This window comes from Crocodylus siamensis, chromosome 4, assembly GCF_052110815.1.
Source record: "Crocodylus siamensis isolate JL-2025a chromosome 4, ASM5211081v1, whole genome shotgun sequence".
In the NCBI taxonomy this organism is placed as follows: Eukaryota; Metazoa; Chordata; order Crocodylia; family Crocodylidae; genus Crocodylus; species Crocodylus siamensis.
In genome coordinates this window covers 244310151-244327183 of record NC_143398.1, presented here as the reverse complement: position 1 = coordinate 244327183, position 17033 = coordinate 244310151, and positions in this window count along the sequence as shown.

Here is a 17033-nt window from a genome sequence, read left to right as displayed (position 1 = left end):
CGAGGGAGGTGCGGGGGCATACAGTGCACAAATGCACAATGGAAACTGCTTGTGCTGACCTGGCGGTGCGGCTTGCCTTGTCTGGTCTGGTCTGGGAGCCCAGTGCTGGCCTGGGCTGGCCTGGGGCAGTGCTGGGGGAGGTAGCGCAGCTGAGGTGGCTGCAGCAGTGCTGTGCCCCGGACCCTTCCTGCGGCCAGCCACATTTAGGCAGGGGCTGATCCTCAGCAGTTCCCACACACACACGCACACACACACACACACACACACACACACTGTTAGTGCAGGCTGTTCACAGTTGTGTGCGCGCATGTTTGGCACCCCCCCGGCCACGGTGCCCTGGGCCCACCCCTAAGACCAGCTCTGGGTGTCATGCAATATTAGCACTATTAAGTGTGCAAACCTGATTCACAAGATAAAGACAGAGATTTCAAATAGGAAACCATCGTGTTAAAAACATCCTGGCCTGTTCTGGCCTTTCTGAGCTCTTTGCAGCAGAAGAGTCTCTCTATTATTTTTCTGTAGTCAAAAAGCAAGTGAAAACGAAGAGCTGACATTTTCCAAGGAGCACCTTCAGTCTAACCAGGGGTGCCGTGTGTCTAATGAGGGGTGTCTTGAGTCTGAAAAGGTTAGGAACCACTGATCCAGAAAACGAGGGTGAAGAGGACATATAGTCATGAAAAAGCAAAGCATGTGAGCGAGGCGTCCCTGGCAGTTCAGCAGCAGCCTGCATTTCCTTTCCTTGCCTGTATCCCCTTGCTTTAATTGTCAGGCTGTATTTAATCACTGTTTTTATTTCCCCTATGTGCTAAGAGATGTTTTTCCACCCCTCACTCCTCCTTTGAGGACTCGGTTTCATTCCTGCTCTGTTTTGTGTAAGGGGATTGATCTTTTACACATACTGATTATGTAGCCTGCAGCGATCTCGTCTTTCGAGTTGAGTCTGGAGCTCCGCGGCAGACTTGGCATGCTGAGGGCTTTGATAAGGGATGCTGATGAGCCTCCACAAGGACCTGTCTGCAAAGGAACACAGGTGAGGTGGTGCCGTCACATGGAAACATTTACCTTTTGCCGTTGGAGGTGGATGTCAAAGCATGTCCCTGGTCACCAGCCAGAGGAGCCTCCTGCTCGGTCTTGGGCAGGTTATCGGCCCTGGCTTCCTCTGTGTCGTTTAGACCATATGGATATGACTGGCAGTCTGGGGGCAGGAAGGGAGCAAGCCTGAATTATCATCCATGCAGCCAGTCAGGGTTGATCTCCTCTCTCTTGCTAAAACTTTCTGTTAAGAAGGCCTCCCAAACAACTGAGCATTGACTTTTCTTTACAAGGGATATAAAAATGGCCTTTTAGGACTACCTACTAATGCAAGATGAGGAGTCCTGCAGGGCTGGGCTACCAGAAATCAACTGGGTTATCTGGGGAGTTGGCTTATCTGGAGCTCTTCTTGGTTGGGACAATACTGCCTCTCTCCTTATTTCTTGTGCCATGACCACCTGGTGCTGCCTGGTCATGACATAGCACAGGATCGCCTTTGTTTCTTAGCTTGGCCCTCTCCTTCATCAGGAGAGATAATGAGACCAGCCCTGGACCAAGTTGTGCCGTGTCCTTGGCCACATTGGCTCAGTTAAGGCTGGGCTCTTCCAGGGCAGGCTTTTGCTAGTCCTCATGGCCTGATCCTCAAGGTGGGTTGGCACTGTAGCTCAACTGTGATGTGGAGGAAATTAACCCCACCCTCACACTTCTATGCTGCAGGCATCAATCTCCAAAAGTGGTGTTGATGCTCTGAACTCTCTGGTACCTCAAGCTACTGCTCTTCTATAGGCCTGAAACCCAGGTCCTGAGTATGGCGCTGGGTGTCCCGCTCAGCACGTCCTCGCTACTTCACTTCCAGAGTTGCTGTGGGTGGGCAGGACTTATCTTCTGGCACAATGAGCACCACGCTGCTTCGGCGTAGCCATACCCCAGGTTACACCCATGCCTCTTTAAGCCACTCTGCAGCAGAGGAAGGCCTTCGAGTGGGCAGGACTTATGCAATATCTGACTAAAGAGCCCAGAAGATCCAGGTGCAGCCCCCTCTCAGACTATCCCCGTATTTGACCGTGAGGTTATTCTTTGTCAGCCCTAGCCATGAGCCCCCCTTCCCATCTCTCTCAGACCTAGCAGCCTGGGTCAAAGTGGTCCACACAGTGCTTATTTCTTGAGCACGGCAATAAGGTGTATCCCAGGTTCCCGTCTTAGCACCCTTCTAGGAAGCCTTGTGACCCATCTCTCCTTGAAGGCTGTTTCTTCTTAAGGGCTGGCAGGGAGAAAAAGGGGGGAGGGGTACAGCAAGATGATACTCAGGAGAAGGGAATTGTGGGATTGCTGAGAGTCATTGACGATGTATAGGGGGTGCATGTGGGTGCACATGCACCCTCTGAGATCGGTTGTGCAACCCCTGGAAGCGCCAGCCGTGAAATGGGAAGTGCACTTCCGGTTTTGTCACTGGCTCGGCGATCGACAGCTGGGGGACCCCCCCTCCCCTCCCCTCCCCCATTGGCGATCTGGTGCCCCCGTAGACTCGGGAGGCACCAGTTGCCCATGCTGAGGGGGGGTTTCCTGTGCTCGCACTTGCAGGGAAAAAGGAAAGAGGTGTGTGGGCCTGGCAGTAGCACTATAGGGAGGAGGGTAGTGACCAGGGCACTAGCTCTAGGGCCAACCCTGTTGGGGAGGGAGAAAAAATAGAAGTGGGCGTAGTGCTGGGCTGACTGCCACTATTTTGGGGCTGGGACTTGACAGTGTAAATGGCCAGCAGGTGTAGACTTAAGGGTGATGCTAACATTGAACCTGACTAACCATGGAGCCCACAGGCCAATACTCAGACCCTGGTGCCAGCTACCTTCTTATTACCACCTCCTTCGGCTTCCTCCACTGTATTATTATTTCATTGATCTTATTATTCCCTATCGTGGTCTTCACTGCTCTGCTTGCTTTGCCTTGACTATATAAAGCATTTAACTGACACGCTAGAGGTAAAGCTTATCAAGCGGTTGTGCTGACAGGCGGACAAGCATGGCGAATTCTCAGAGACAGCTGTCAATCCTGCATGGAAGGATTTCGAGCTAGCTGGAGGGAATGGCTTTTGACTGAGCTGCTGACCTGCAATAATAGAGGCAGAGATCAATGACGGGTGATAGTATATGGGATATATTCATGCTACACAATGATTTCCAGCATTAAGTGGCACGGAGCAATATTAGCGGAGGAGCAGGATGTTTAGAAAAGGGGAAACAGCTGTTTCTCACAAATTATCTGGCCCGCTAACCAAGCCACAGGAATTAGGTCAGTCTGCATGCATCCGCGTCCCTGCAGCGATACCTGCTCAGGTGTCTTGGAGTTAACCTGTGGCATGATCTGTTATTTTCATCTCCAAGGTGAAAGTAGTGGAAAATGTGGTGGCTTAGTGAAATGAATACGGTAGTGCCTGCCGACTTTCCAATGGACCCTAGAATCATGGGAAAGTGGGGCTGGAAGGGACCTTACAAGGGCACCCTACCCAGCCTCCTGCTCAAGGGAGGGTCACCCATGACTAAATCATCCCAGCCCAGTATCTGTCCATCCTGTTCTTGAAAATTTCCAAGGTTAGAGATGCCACAACTTCTCCAGGCAGCTTGTCCCAGTGCTTGACACCCTCAGGCAGGAAGCTCCACCTCATCTCCATCCTAATGAGGCCACTGGTCTGAGCGCCGTCTTCACAGAAAAGCCCTTCTCCAACCTCTCTCTCATTGCCCTTCAGGTATTTGAAGACTAGCATCGAATCCCCCCTCCATCTTCTCTTCTTCAAACTCTTTTACAGTCTCTCTCGTAAGTCTTGCTTCCAAAGCTCTTAATTATTTTTGTTGCTTTGCATAGGACTCTTTCCAACCCGTCGACATCCCCCTTGAAGTCTGGGGCCCAAACCTGGACACAGTACCCTGGGTGGGGCCTCACCAATGCCGAACAGAGAGAAATCACTTCCTTTAATTTACAAGTGACACTCCTGTGAACGCAACTTTTTTTTGCAACAAGAGTGCACTGTTGGCTCGAATTCAGTTTATAGTCCACTGCAACCCCCAGGTTCCTCTCTGCAATACTGCAGATTAGCAACTCATTTCCCAGCCTGTATTTATTCATAGATTTCATAGACATTAGGGCTGGAAGGGACCTCGGGAGATCATCGAGTCCAGCCCCCCGCCCAAAGGGCAGGAAGTCAGCTGGGGTCATGCAATTATTCCATCCCAAGTGCAGGATTTTGCACTTGTCCTTTTTGATTCTCATCTGATTTGTCGAATACCAGTTTTCTGGTCTGTCCATGTGTGAAAAAAACCTCTGTTCTCTCTCTTTGTCCCCGGGTCTGAGACCTCCCATCCCCCCCTATGGTGCTGAGACCCTTCGTCTCAAGTTCCCACCCAAGTACCTGCTGAACCAGTTTGGTGACACTGGTCCCTCCACCTTTTAAGAGCATCAGTCAGCATCCAATGGGCCTGCTTCTGGTTGGGACTTAGTGGTGAGGTCACAAAAAGTTATAAAAGGGGTCACCCCATCGTGGAGAGGAGAGACATTTTGGGGATCCTAAAACAAGCAAAATGCCTCCAGAGCTCTATCAGTCTCTGGATGAACGTGTGAGTAACTTACCTGAAATTTAGCCAGTAATTCAGGAAGAAGTAATCTAGATGCATATCAAAAGGCCAGCAAGCGTGTTGTGTTTTGCTCAAGGTGGGTGGTAATTCTGGATCTTAGCCCTGGTCTCCAGGGCACCACAGGCCACCTCCAGCACTGTACAGGGCACGATGGGGCCCAATTTCAGCAGACCTGCTGAGTCTTATGCAGCCCTTTACTAAGCTCTCCTTCAGCACATGTCTACACTGCATGGTGCAGTATACTGGGGAGACACCGATGCTAGCTGGGGTCCTGGAAGCAGCTTAGCTGTGAAGCTCAGAGCTTAGCAAGAGCCAATTTACCTTTGCGGAGAAGCAGGGTAAATTGCCCTACATGCCACCACACTGAACCTACCTTTCACAAAAGGCTGACTGCTTTCACAGCTAGACGGCATCCAGGCCCTGAGCTGGCTCATTTAAAGCCACTTTGGGCATCACTACATTGCATTCACTCTGAAGCATGGAACGACCTTACTGCAGACAGCTCCACGGGTTGGGTTGGGGTATATGTAAAAAAAAGAAGGGAAGTTTTTGTGCAGGCAAGGAGGTAGGAGTCAGTTATCTTGCACATCAGCCTGTTAGGTCCTTTTTTGCATGTGTCATTTCCACTGCGGCTTTAGCGAACGCCCAGGCATCTACTGAATATTCATTATTGTCTTTTTTGGATTCTCTGGACACCTCGAGTTTCACTGAGCCTGTGGTGACAAGGCTCCAACAAGTGAGAATAAAAACATTCCTTTCTTTCCATTTCCCTTGGGCTTGACTTGTGCCTCTGCTGGAAGAGGCTGGGGACTTTCTTGCAATTTAATTAATTAATCAACTGGCTAATCAGTAAATCTGTTAGTTAATTGAGCTGTTTCATATATTTAGTGTTGTCTTGATTTTTTAAACAACTGCTGCAGCCTGGAGCTTTCTGGATGGGATGCTCAGCTGGTGTTAATCAGTGTAGATCTGTTCAGTGATTGACCCCTAGAAGGATTTGCACTTTGCAAGAAGGATGAGCGCAGCCTTGACTGCCTCTTTGAGGCTATCTGTTGCATGTTGGTTACGGGCAATGATTAGTGACATATGCGCAGTGTTGCTTTGGGGCAACAGCAGATTTCATGGGTTTGCTACTTCTCCTTTGAGATCATTAATGAAGACATTAAATAGGACACCCAACATCCTTTCCAACGGATACATTACCATGCCTGTACGCTCCAGACACACTGCATATCTGTGTGTGGTTGGGTGCGTGTTATTACCAGGGATCCTGGTTTTCTCTGATAAAAAAAAAAAAATCCCCAATTTTGGTGTTGGAAAAGTAACCTTAAATCTACATTTTTCTGTGGTTAAAATGAAACACCATGAATACACAGATTATATATATACACACACACACATATACATACATACATACCCCCCCATCTATCTACATATATGCATATCTAGCTATCTAACTATCTATCTATTTATCATGGTGTTTCATTTTGATCATGAAAAACTGTGGATTTTGGGTTACTTTTTTAACTAAAAAATTGGGGATTTTTTTTTTAAATCAGGGAAAGCCAGGATCCCTGGTCATTGCCCAAAATTCAGCATTGTGGTGTGTTAAACTAAAAACAGATCTATGGAGTGAAATCAAAGGAGGGCCAAGAAAGGCAGGATCCCATGACATGCACAAAGACTAGCTTCTGAAATATAGGACAAAGTGGAAGTAAGAGGTGAGAGAGAAGGAGAGAGGGAAGAGGGGCAGGAATCAGAAGGTGGGACAGGATTCAAGGACAATTGGCAGAGGAACTTTAAAAAGAACAGGCAGATAGATGAGAGAGAGAACTTTTTCCTTTTTTTGGCTGAAAAAATGCAGATTTAGGTCAATTGAAGCATTTTGCAAATTGATGTCAATTTCAGGGAATTCTTCAGATAAAAAAAGTCGATCTCAACAAATACGAGCATTTTGTTAGGGCATTTTCTAAAAGAAACATTTCAAGTGTGTGATCTGCCATCTCTGGCATTTTACTTTGGATGAAACTGAAGTAGATTTCAAAGAATAGTAACGATAAAAAAGTTTAAAACCTCAAAAAAATAAAATGAAGCATTTTATGTGTGTGTGGCGGGGGAAACAGAACATTTTATTTGACCTCAAACCTTTCTTTTCTACTTTTTCCTTCACTGACAATTTTAAAAAATCCCATCATTTGGGGATGACCCCAAATCATTTTTTTCTCTTAAATTTCAGAATTGCCAGGGAAGCAGATAATGTATTTGCACAGCTCTAATCAAAGGTAAGATGAATAGCCTCATGAAAAACCTCATTACCCCAGTCATTTAAAGCCGGGCTAGACAAAGCACTAGAGAGATGTTACAGCTAAGAGGACTGCAATTGCAGTGGAAAGAGGGGAACAGATGAGATGGCTGCATCGGTCCTTTCCATCTCTGACATCTCCGATTCTCCAGCGATGTCAGTCGGGTTGCCGGATTTCATTCCTAGCTACTGCAACACGCAGACACTTGCAAGACACAAACGCAGCAGCATTTAGGAGCGAAAGAGCTACTTGAGAAAAAAAAATAAATGAGTACCAATAGAAAATGAACCAGAGGGGAAAAAAAGCAGAATAAATTATACGTTCGTATCAGCCAACCCCCCTGCAGCTCAGCTAAATGCTTCTGTAATTCTGCTGCTGATTATTATTAGTAATAATTAATAAGGACTCTGCACTAATTGTTGTGCTTTTCAACTGTGGATTTAATTATGAGAAACAAAGGGAAGTAGCTAAATCAGTGGAACTAAATGAGAAAAGGGATAGACTGCAACATGGCTGGGAATTGAGGCAAGGGTGTTTTTTTTTCAGGGTAGTTTGAAAAATATTAGAGAGACATTTGCCAGCATGCTGTTGACATGGTTGTTAGTGATGTAGTGAGAACGAGAAGAGAAAAATCCATCAAGCACATTATTAGATAATGAAGACGCAGGAGAGGAGCAAGAGAGGAGCACGGCACAGAACAGGAATTCAGGACGTCTTAGCTTCTGTGAATAGTGGGAGATCTTTCTCCGGCCGAGGGGGTGATCTGAACATCATGGAAGCACCAGCCTAATTTAAAATGTGTCACCAGCCCCGTTGACTCAGTGGGGTTCCTGGTAGGTTGGGCACATCCGTAAGAACCATGCCAAATTGGGGTGGAAGCGTTTGATCCTTCTCCTACTGAAGGCAGTGCCCGAGCTGTTGACTGTCGTTGGTACAGAAGGTAGCGGTGACATCGGTGGGACCACCAACCACGTCTCCTTAAGCAACCAAAGAAAGGTGCGATGAGAACTCACACCGAGAAGCCAGAAAAATTTAAATGAAAAACTAGGACGATGAGCCACTATAACTAACTCGGCAAGGGTGAGATGGATATTTCATGTCTTGATGTCTGCAAACCAGCCCTGGGTGCCGTTTTGGAAGCGTGCTATTGCCAGACACAAGTGAGTGGCCTGCCTCCAAGGGGTAATTGGATGAAACTTGATGGCCCGTGATACACGGGAGGTCAGGTTAGCTCAGCTAATAGTTCTTTCTGGCCTTCAAGTTGACTCCGAATGGATCTTAGATACCTCAATGGCTTTCACTGTGGTATCTGAATACTAATGGCTCACTATCTTTAATGCGCGTATTCTCACGGCACTCCTACGAGTTAGGGAAGTGCTGTATTTTATCACGTCTGGGGAAATGACGCAGGCGCCCAGATTCCTCACCATATGACGGTGCCTTTTCCCCATTCAAGTCAAGGGCACTAATCCTAAATGATTTGTCCCAGATGATGTCAGAAGTCACTGGCAAATCAGGGATTTCAAGCAAGTCCTTGGCTAACTTAACCATTGGCCCCTTGTGTTCATGAGTTTAACAACTTCCAGCAGCCAAAACATAGATTAAATATCAAAAGGAGAAAAAAGGGTTATAGGGCACAAGCCTGGTGGTCCATAGGCTAACATGGTGGAGACAAGCCAGTTTCCATAGGTTGGTGTGCAAGGGAGTGATATGACCTGTCTCCCCCTCCCCCAAATGACCATGTACCCATTCACATCCAGGCCAAATAGAGGCAGAATTGTGCATAAATCCACAAGGCACAAACTCTGGAGCCTTAGTATGGCACCATAACCCTTTATTGATCAAATATACATGTATTAATCCATAAGCTGCAGTGCCATTCATTCCCCGATGTCCCACCCTCTTGCATTATTGTACCTATCGCTAACGTAACCAAATGACTTGAAATGACTCAGTTCCTCTGTTGATTGGAGTAGATGTTTTCATAGACATAGATTTCATAGACATTAGGGCTGGAAGGGACCTCGGGAGATCATTCCACGTGGGTAGTCCTTCTGCCACACAGCAGGCTAAAGAGACATGAGCAGACATATGAATTTAAATCGAAACAAAAAACTTTATTAAGTTTGAGGCTGAGATCTCATTTTTCAGAGCGTGGGGATTTTTCTCCCTCTTTTAGGAAAATACCATTAAAAGGCCATCCAGGACATTCAGAAACCCCTCATTACATGCACAGGAAATGCAGAGTGGAGGTTAATGTGAAAGAGATCCAAACTTCACAAAGTCGGGCAGTTCCCAAGTAAACCAAGCTCGGTTATGCTGGGAATATAATTGACACAGGACCTCCTTTCGGATGGCTGGGGAGGTACCAGGCAAGAGCACAGCTGGTGATGTTGGAGGCAAGCTGTGATTTTACCTATTTCTCCAAGACGAGTCACTGTGACAAGCTGCCTTTGCAAATGTGTTACATTTTTTAAGGTGATTTCCAGAAGGAAAGGGGCTGGAAATTTACCATTTCAATAAAAAAAGGAAACTTTAGGCTTCCAGCAGGCATTCAATGCCTTTTAAAAGTCCCCTGCATAGTGTAATGAATCATTCTGGTTCTACAGAAAATCCCTGCCCAAATATGCCTTTCCACCCTGTTTATTACTTCTGTGCACTTGTGCGTGCCAGGGACTCGCACTAGCCACAGAAGGGTTCGCATCGACTTCTCAGGGGTTTCCGTCAGGTCTTTGATCACACGGTGATATCGACTTGACATTTCTAGGACAAACTGCTTTTGATACGAGACGTGGGCCGGGCAGGAGGGAACATGCTTTTAAGATGTTCAAAGCCTAAGTTGCACCTTTTTCCTTCTTGAAAAAATTTGAAACCCACATCTCAGAAAAAGCTTATCAAATCCACTCAGGTTTTGGCAAAAGATTTTGTGCTGGCCAGCATCCAGGCAAGCAAAACCTGAAGTGGGAACAGACCTTTGCATTTAATTTAATATGTGCATCAAGGGTAGGGAAGGCAACACTGAGTTTAAGGGGGAAGGCTTGCAAGCAATTTGACATCTTTCTGGAGTAGAGGTGCTGTCTGCATCGCAGGAGGGTAAGCAGTTATTAAATATATAGTTAAGTGTGTTTCACCAATAGGCGCAGGCTGCACCCTGCGTTTCAGCAGTGCAGACTTCAGATTCAAATCAGCAGAGCTTCCTTGTCCCAGCAGACAGAAAACAAGGCTGTGCTAATGCCAGGGTTTAGGATGGATTTGATTTATTCCTAAATGTAAAGCTGCGATGTGGCAAAGTAATTCGGATGCAGAGCAAAGACGCACCGTCGCTTGAAATGAACATCGCATTAAGTTGACTGTTACTAGAAACCTGCTGCTGCTTATTGCCGAGTGTATAATAACCTGACAAAGATATTCAGGCATGGAGAAGTTCTGAGACACAATCCAGGCCTGCTCTCTTTCTGTTAGCACAGGATAATCCACTTAAGGGATGCTAATGGGAAACGCTGTGTTGAATTATCAAATCATAGAAAAGCAGGGCTGGAAGAGACCTCCGGAGGTCATCCAGCCCAACTCCCTGGCTGAGGCAGGATCATTCCTATCCAAACCATCCCGTACAAAACCTTTGCAACCTATGACTTAAACTATGCAAATCAGCCCTGTTGCACAGCTACAAGGCAGAGCACACTAGCCAGCCACAGGGAAAGCAGGGAGATGACTGTGGTCTGTGTCCTGCTTTTGCAAAAGTTGCTAAAATACGCCTTTCGCTCCCCAGCTTGAATGATCAGGTTGCCATTTCCAACCAGGTAAAGCTCAGAGTGAAGCTCAGAGTGGAGCTTTTGGTGCGATTGTAGAGGGATGCTTGCACTCACGCTTATGGGTTATTTCATCATTGAGCCCAGGGACCTACAGATACAGAGACCTTGTGGACCTTTCTGTCTGACCCTCTCTAAAGCTTTCTGCTCAGATCCATCCCTACGAAAAGGTAATACATTGCACTGTACATTGATCACAGACTCATAGAAAACGAGGGTGGCAGGGACCTCAGGAGGTCACATCTAGTCCAACCCCCTGCTCAAAGCAGCCCCAGCTACATCATCCCAGCCAAGGCTTTACCAAGTTGGGTCTTAAAAATCTCTAAGGACAGAGAGTCCATAACCTCTCTGGGTAGTATCCTTGAGAGTATCTTGATAGGAAGGAAGCCTTGCCTGGCATTCATGGCACTAGCTTTGGATGAGGATGTCCTGGGTTCAAGTCCCTTCTCTGTACAGACTGTCTGGGTGGTCCACTGACAAGTCTTTTTATCCCTGTTCCTTATCTGTAAGATGGAAATATTAGTCACCTAATTTCTTCACGGGTCTTGGACATACAAAAAGTATTCGCAATGATGAAAAGTCCAGATAGCACCAACCCTATCACTCCTAGAAAACTCATCCTTGTACATGGAGGCCATTCTCCATTTGACATGTGCAGTTTTAACCCACTCAACTCTCCCCCTCCACACACATTTTTCTGCCAGCAATTCATTTTCAGCCACTCCCTCTGCCCAGCTGCATGGGCTCTTGAGCTGTTGTGTGGTTAAGCACTCAGATTTGCTTTCGGTGGTGCAGTGGGAAGGGTGGCTTTCTGTCTCAGCGTGCAGTGAAGTCTGCAGACAGGAGCCACATGTTCTGAAACAGGGAGCTCGCACTGGTGAACATTTTCTCCATGCTTCCTTTGAGATCCACACAGCCAGAGGTCTTGTGTACCAAGAGCAGATGGAAAAGGCTGCTGGAGGAAGTCACCTGTCATGTGGAGCAAGGACAATCAGTTCTATTGGCTACAAAAGCCAGTAACTAGCCTCCTGCTCCCTGACACACACCTACTGGTGCCTATGCTATCATTTTGCGATGTATACACTCACTGTACAGACACCTCTCGTAACGATGAGAACTTCAGCACTTTTTAGTCCAGATAGGAAACGGAGTTTATTGAAACAAATTACTTCCCCCACACTGTTTATTACACATTTTTTGTGTCTGAATTGAGAAAAAAAACAACAGTTCATGAAGCGAAGAAAAAATTCTAGGTGCAGTGAGTGTTTCTGATGGGAATGGCTCAGGGGGAAGGGCAGGGGGTGGCTAGAGGCTATTTCTGTACTGCAGACTATAGTGTAGTGCAGATATCCATGCTAGCTTTTAAATGATCTAGCCAGCTGTAGCAAAATGAGTTCTCCATAAATTTACCCTTACTATGGCTTGACAGCATCCAGCACCCAACTAACTCATTTAAAGATGTAGTTTGACTATCTCTGCACTGTACTGTAGGCATGCTCATATCTGTCTCGGGCAATTAGAAACCCAGCACCAGCTTTCTATATATAAAGTATTCCAGGCATATCTGCCTTTATACTTGGATACTGAAGTGAAATAAGAGGGATGGATGACCTTTTACCAAAGCGTCACTGTCTTGCTCAGAACTTTATCTTTATTGAGCTTTCCTTTCTCAGGGACAATATCCTGAGGTTCCTACATCCCAGAAAGAGAGGCTGGAGGTTGTCCCTTCCTTGTGCATTTCTCTTTTGAGAACCTGGATTGGAAAGTAATCTGCATTAAATATTACTGACAGCTTTCTGCCCTTCATAGAGCCCTATGTGTTGAGAATGAGCCCTGCATATTTTATGCCTGAAGAGCAGTACGCTATAAAGAGCACACTGTTACCTCCACCATTTAGACCATTGAGATATGATGCCAGGAGTCAAGCAAATGACATGGTACTGGGAACCAGGAGCACTGGTTTCAGGAGCTCAAAGGAGGTCCCTTCTTCTCATGCCTCTACACCACACTTCACCATTTTGTTACCCATGCTTGTGGCCCTTTATTGTACTTTTGCACTATCTTTCATTGTACAGCTGCCTTCAGGCAGCGGGCATTGCAGCAGGTGTTGCAGCACAGAGCCTCAGACTGTGCAGTCACAGGTGATTCAAGCAATGGTATAGCTCCACCCTATTAGTGCCTTGGAGCATCCGACTCCGGTATGTAGCACCACCTTGGCCTCGGTTCATCAGCCCCCGGTCATAAAGGACCCGGTTGCTGGAATGTCCATTTTTCCACCGTCCGGTATTTCCTTCGGTCTCTCGTTCCACATCTGTACTTGTTTCCTTGGGTGGGGCATCAAAAGGTTGGGTGCTGGTGAGGAAAACTCCTGCGTGACTTCAGACATGTGTGTGCTGTGGGATGGTTGTACAGTGGAGGAGGCCCCAGGAAGCCAGATTTGCACGTGGCTGGAAGACTAGCTACTAACACCTCTGGCTGTGGTTCCCTTAATGAAGAGTCCATTTAATTTTAGAACCATGGAGTCCTCTCATGTTCTCACCTATAGCACATGAACCAGAGACAAGGGAATCCCCATGTTCCAGTGGGGAATCAGAATGCAAGATAAAGCAAGCTCTCATAATTTAAGCAAGTATATGCATGCAAGTAGGCCCATGAACTGAGGTCTTCAAGAGGGAATGGCGATCTGGCCTGCTCAGGCTAAGGAGCCCCGGTGATTAGCTGAGGAACTGGGGTCTCATACTTTTAAAAATCTGCACCCATTTCAACTGGGCATCCGAATACAGAGGGACCTGTCACCAGTAGTCACAAGCCCACGCTTCCTTATCTTGCCATTAAGGGCCTTGTATGAATAGGAACACCGGATTGGAGAGATGCATCTATACCACTTTCCTAGCACTTCCAGGAAGCTTTGTCCTTGAACATGCCCACTCAACCTCTTCCTGACTGCAAGCACTACACAAAGACATGGCTCTGGGAGAAAAACCTGCTGCTGCTTTCAAGAGTGCTCTAGAGAGGCTGTGGGGGACTAAAAGGAGAACAGCCCTCTTTGAAGTGTTTAAAAGCACAGCCTAGACAAAGGGACCGCTTTGGTCACTGAGTCCAGCCCCCTGCTATTACGGGCAACCACATCATATAATTAGGAACCTACTTAACGTGAGGTTTTGCAGATTTCATGGAAATCCGGGATTGTCCCTGAAATCAACAACAACAAAAACTTCATAAAAATTAAATGCTGACTCTCCAGTGGGAGCCAGTGGTTACCGCTGCCAGAAAGGGAAGGCACTGCCTGGCGGGGAGGCGCGAAGGGCAACAGACATGATGGTGGCTGCCCCCTTATCCTTCTTCTCCCTACCGGGGCCTGTACTCAAGGGAGCGCTGAGGGGCGGGGCAGCACAAAGGGGAGCCAGTCATCACAATGGCAGCTACCCCCTTGTTCCTCCTTCCCCCAGGCCATTCTGCCAATCAGTACTGAGTAGTGGAGCCTGTCTGCCAATCAGCACCAAGGGGCAGAGCTCCTGTGAAATGCCCATGAAATTGGCTCTTCACAGTATGAGCAGGCTGTGAAAAACCCTTTGGGTGTACCTACATGAGATGCTTTAAGGTGCCTAAATTTAAGGCACATTAGGGGATGCAATTACATGCGTGTACTCTTAATTGCTTGAAAAGCAGCAGTTCTGGGATAATTGCACCTGTAAATGCAAGTGTCAAATTTAGACGTGAATTGTTAAAACACGTTAAACACATATGTAGATGTGTTAAAGCGCATTAACACAGTGTGTGCGGACTTATTTGGAACTAACTTTTGTCCCAAGTCAGTCCACTTACAGCATTAATGCTGTGTAGATGCCAGCCTAAACCTGCTTAATGCACATTAAATTTAGATGCACTTAATGCATGTGTAGACACACCCTTTTCTCACCGCGACTTAAGTAGGTTCCTGCTTATAATCCTTTTGGTAGAACTGATCAAGCATCAGCCTATAAGCAGTGAGGATTTTTACATGCACTACTCCTCATGGAAAGCTGTTCCAGAACTTTGCTCCCCTGAGGACTAGAAACCTTCTACTAATGCCCAGTATAATTTTATTCATGGCCAGTTTCTACTCATTTGTTCTTAGGCTAACATTATCCTTTATCTTATATAGCTCTTTTGAATCCTTGGAATTTACTCCCCTGATCTTTTTATAGAGCTATCACATCCCCTTTCTCAGCTTTCATTTTTCTAGGTTATTTATATGGCAGAACAACCTTTTGGTATTTTAGTTTCCTTTGCAAGGTCTAATGCAGTTTGACTTTTGGTAATTCAGCTTCGGACTAATCATCAGTTTGTGGGAAATGGAGGGGTTATGGAAGACATTAGGTTGCCCTTTCTACAGTCATTGGGGGAACTGAACTTCTAGTAGGGCTGTGCAAAACTTTGGCAGCTGTTTCATTTTGGAGGTGTTTTGGCCCATTTTGGCACCCAAAACACCAAATGCAGAACAAAACAGAAGGCTCTGAAACATTTCCAAAACTACACAAAACCATCTGAAACATTTCGGAAATGTTTCAGATGTTTCAGAGCTGGGCTTGTGGGGAAACAGAAACTCAAAAGAGAGAGGGGGAAGTGAGTGTGGCAGGGGAGGGTGGGGAGGACTGCTTTGATATTGATATCTGTAGCTCGCTAGTGTCTGTGATCTGTCCCTGAGGTCCCTTCCAATCCCAGCACTCTGGGGGAGGGATGGCAGCCTGATGTCATCCTATGCACAGTTCCAGGGGCCTACACCCCCCAGGAAGAGTCTGGCACAGCTCTGCAGCCCTCCTTTTAAAGTGCCAGGAGGCTGGGGCCGGGCAGGGCAGCCATGGGGGTTTCTCCTGTGGCTCCCCCCACCAGGGCAGAGGCAGGCACAGCTGGAGGACCTGTGGGAGAGGCCCCCATGGCTACCCTGCCTGTCCCCATCCCCCACCCAGCCCCATCCTCCTGGCACTTAAAAAAAAGTAAAAAAAAAAAAAAAAAAAAAAAAGCAAAAAAAGCCCTGCATTCACCGGCTGCAGCAGCAGTGATCAGGGCCTGTGAGGGCTCATGGCAAAGCCCCACTGCACAGCGAAGGGCAGTGGGGGGCAGTAGGGATTGTGCCTCTGCCCAGCACCCATGAAGCAGCTGCCCCATGGCATGGGTGTAGCATGGCTCAGCAGGGCACCACATGCTGTCTGAGAGCTGGGGCTGAGCGGCGTCGGGCTCTGGCTGACACGTGGAGCTGCCCTGGGTCCCAGACTGCATGCAGTATCCTGCTGAGCCATGCTGTACCTGCACAATGTGACAGCTGCTTTGTGGGTGCCAAGTGGGGGCAATCTCTGCTGCTCTCCACTGCCCCATGCTGCATAGAGGGGCTCTGGCATGAACCCCCAGGGGCCCCGATTGCTGCTGCTACAGCCGGTGAGTGCGGGGTTGTTGTTGTTGTTGTTTTTTGTTAAGTGCCAGGAAGCTGAGGCCAGGTGAGGGATGGGGCCAGGCAAGGCAGCCATGGGGGCTTCTCCCATGGTTCCCCCCAGTGGGGGAGAGGCAGGCACAGCCGGAGGAGCTGTGGGAGAATCTGCAGCCTCTCGGCTGTGCCTGAGTCTCCCTGGCTGATCCAAATCTCCGAAACAGTGTTAACACTGAAACAGATTTGGCTGAATGGAAACAGAACAGTGATCCGAAACACAGAAATGAATCACTTTCCCTCTGAAATGGCTGAATCCAAAAAGGAAAGGAAACATAGCTGTTTTGCACAGCCCTAACTTTTAGTTGCTCATGAGTTCACAAGTTGAGAGGTGCTTTGAATAATTATGGCCAGCTCTACTTCAGGGATCTACTCAGCAGCAGGATTAGGGAAGTAATATCTGACATGCAGAAAACTGAAGTGACCTTTGGCAGGTTTATAGACTACGTGTGACATCAGCATGGCATCAAACTCTCCACCAAATTAAAGGTACGCAATTCTGTTGGATTGACCACCCTGTTGCATGAGTGGGAAATGAGGACTCTGCTCACAAGTGTTGTCCTTTAGCTGAATAAGTATCACCAGAAGCACATTTGATCCCTAAGTCCACGTGAGGTGGTAAAACAGGCCGAGGCAATATGAAGCATTCTGAATATGTGTCCACTGAGGCCTTAATAATGAAGGCCCCCAGCTGTGATGGGCCAGACACATGGCTTGGATGGAAGGGACAAAAATATCCAAGTGACTCCCACGCTGGTGAACTGGAGCCTGGGAAGAGGAAGAATGACTGTTCCTAAAGAGCTTC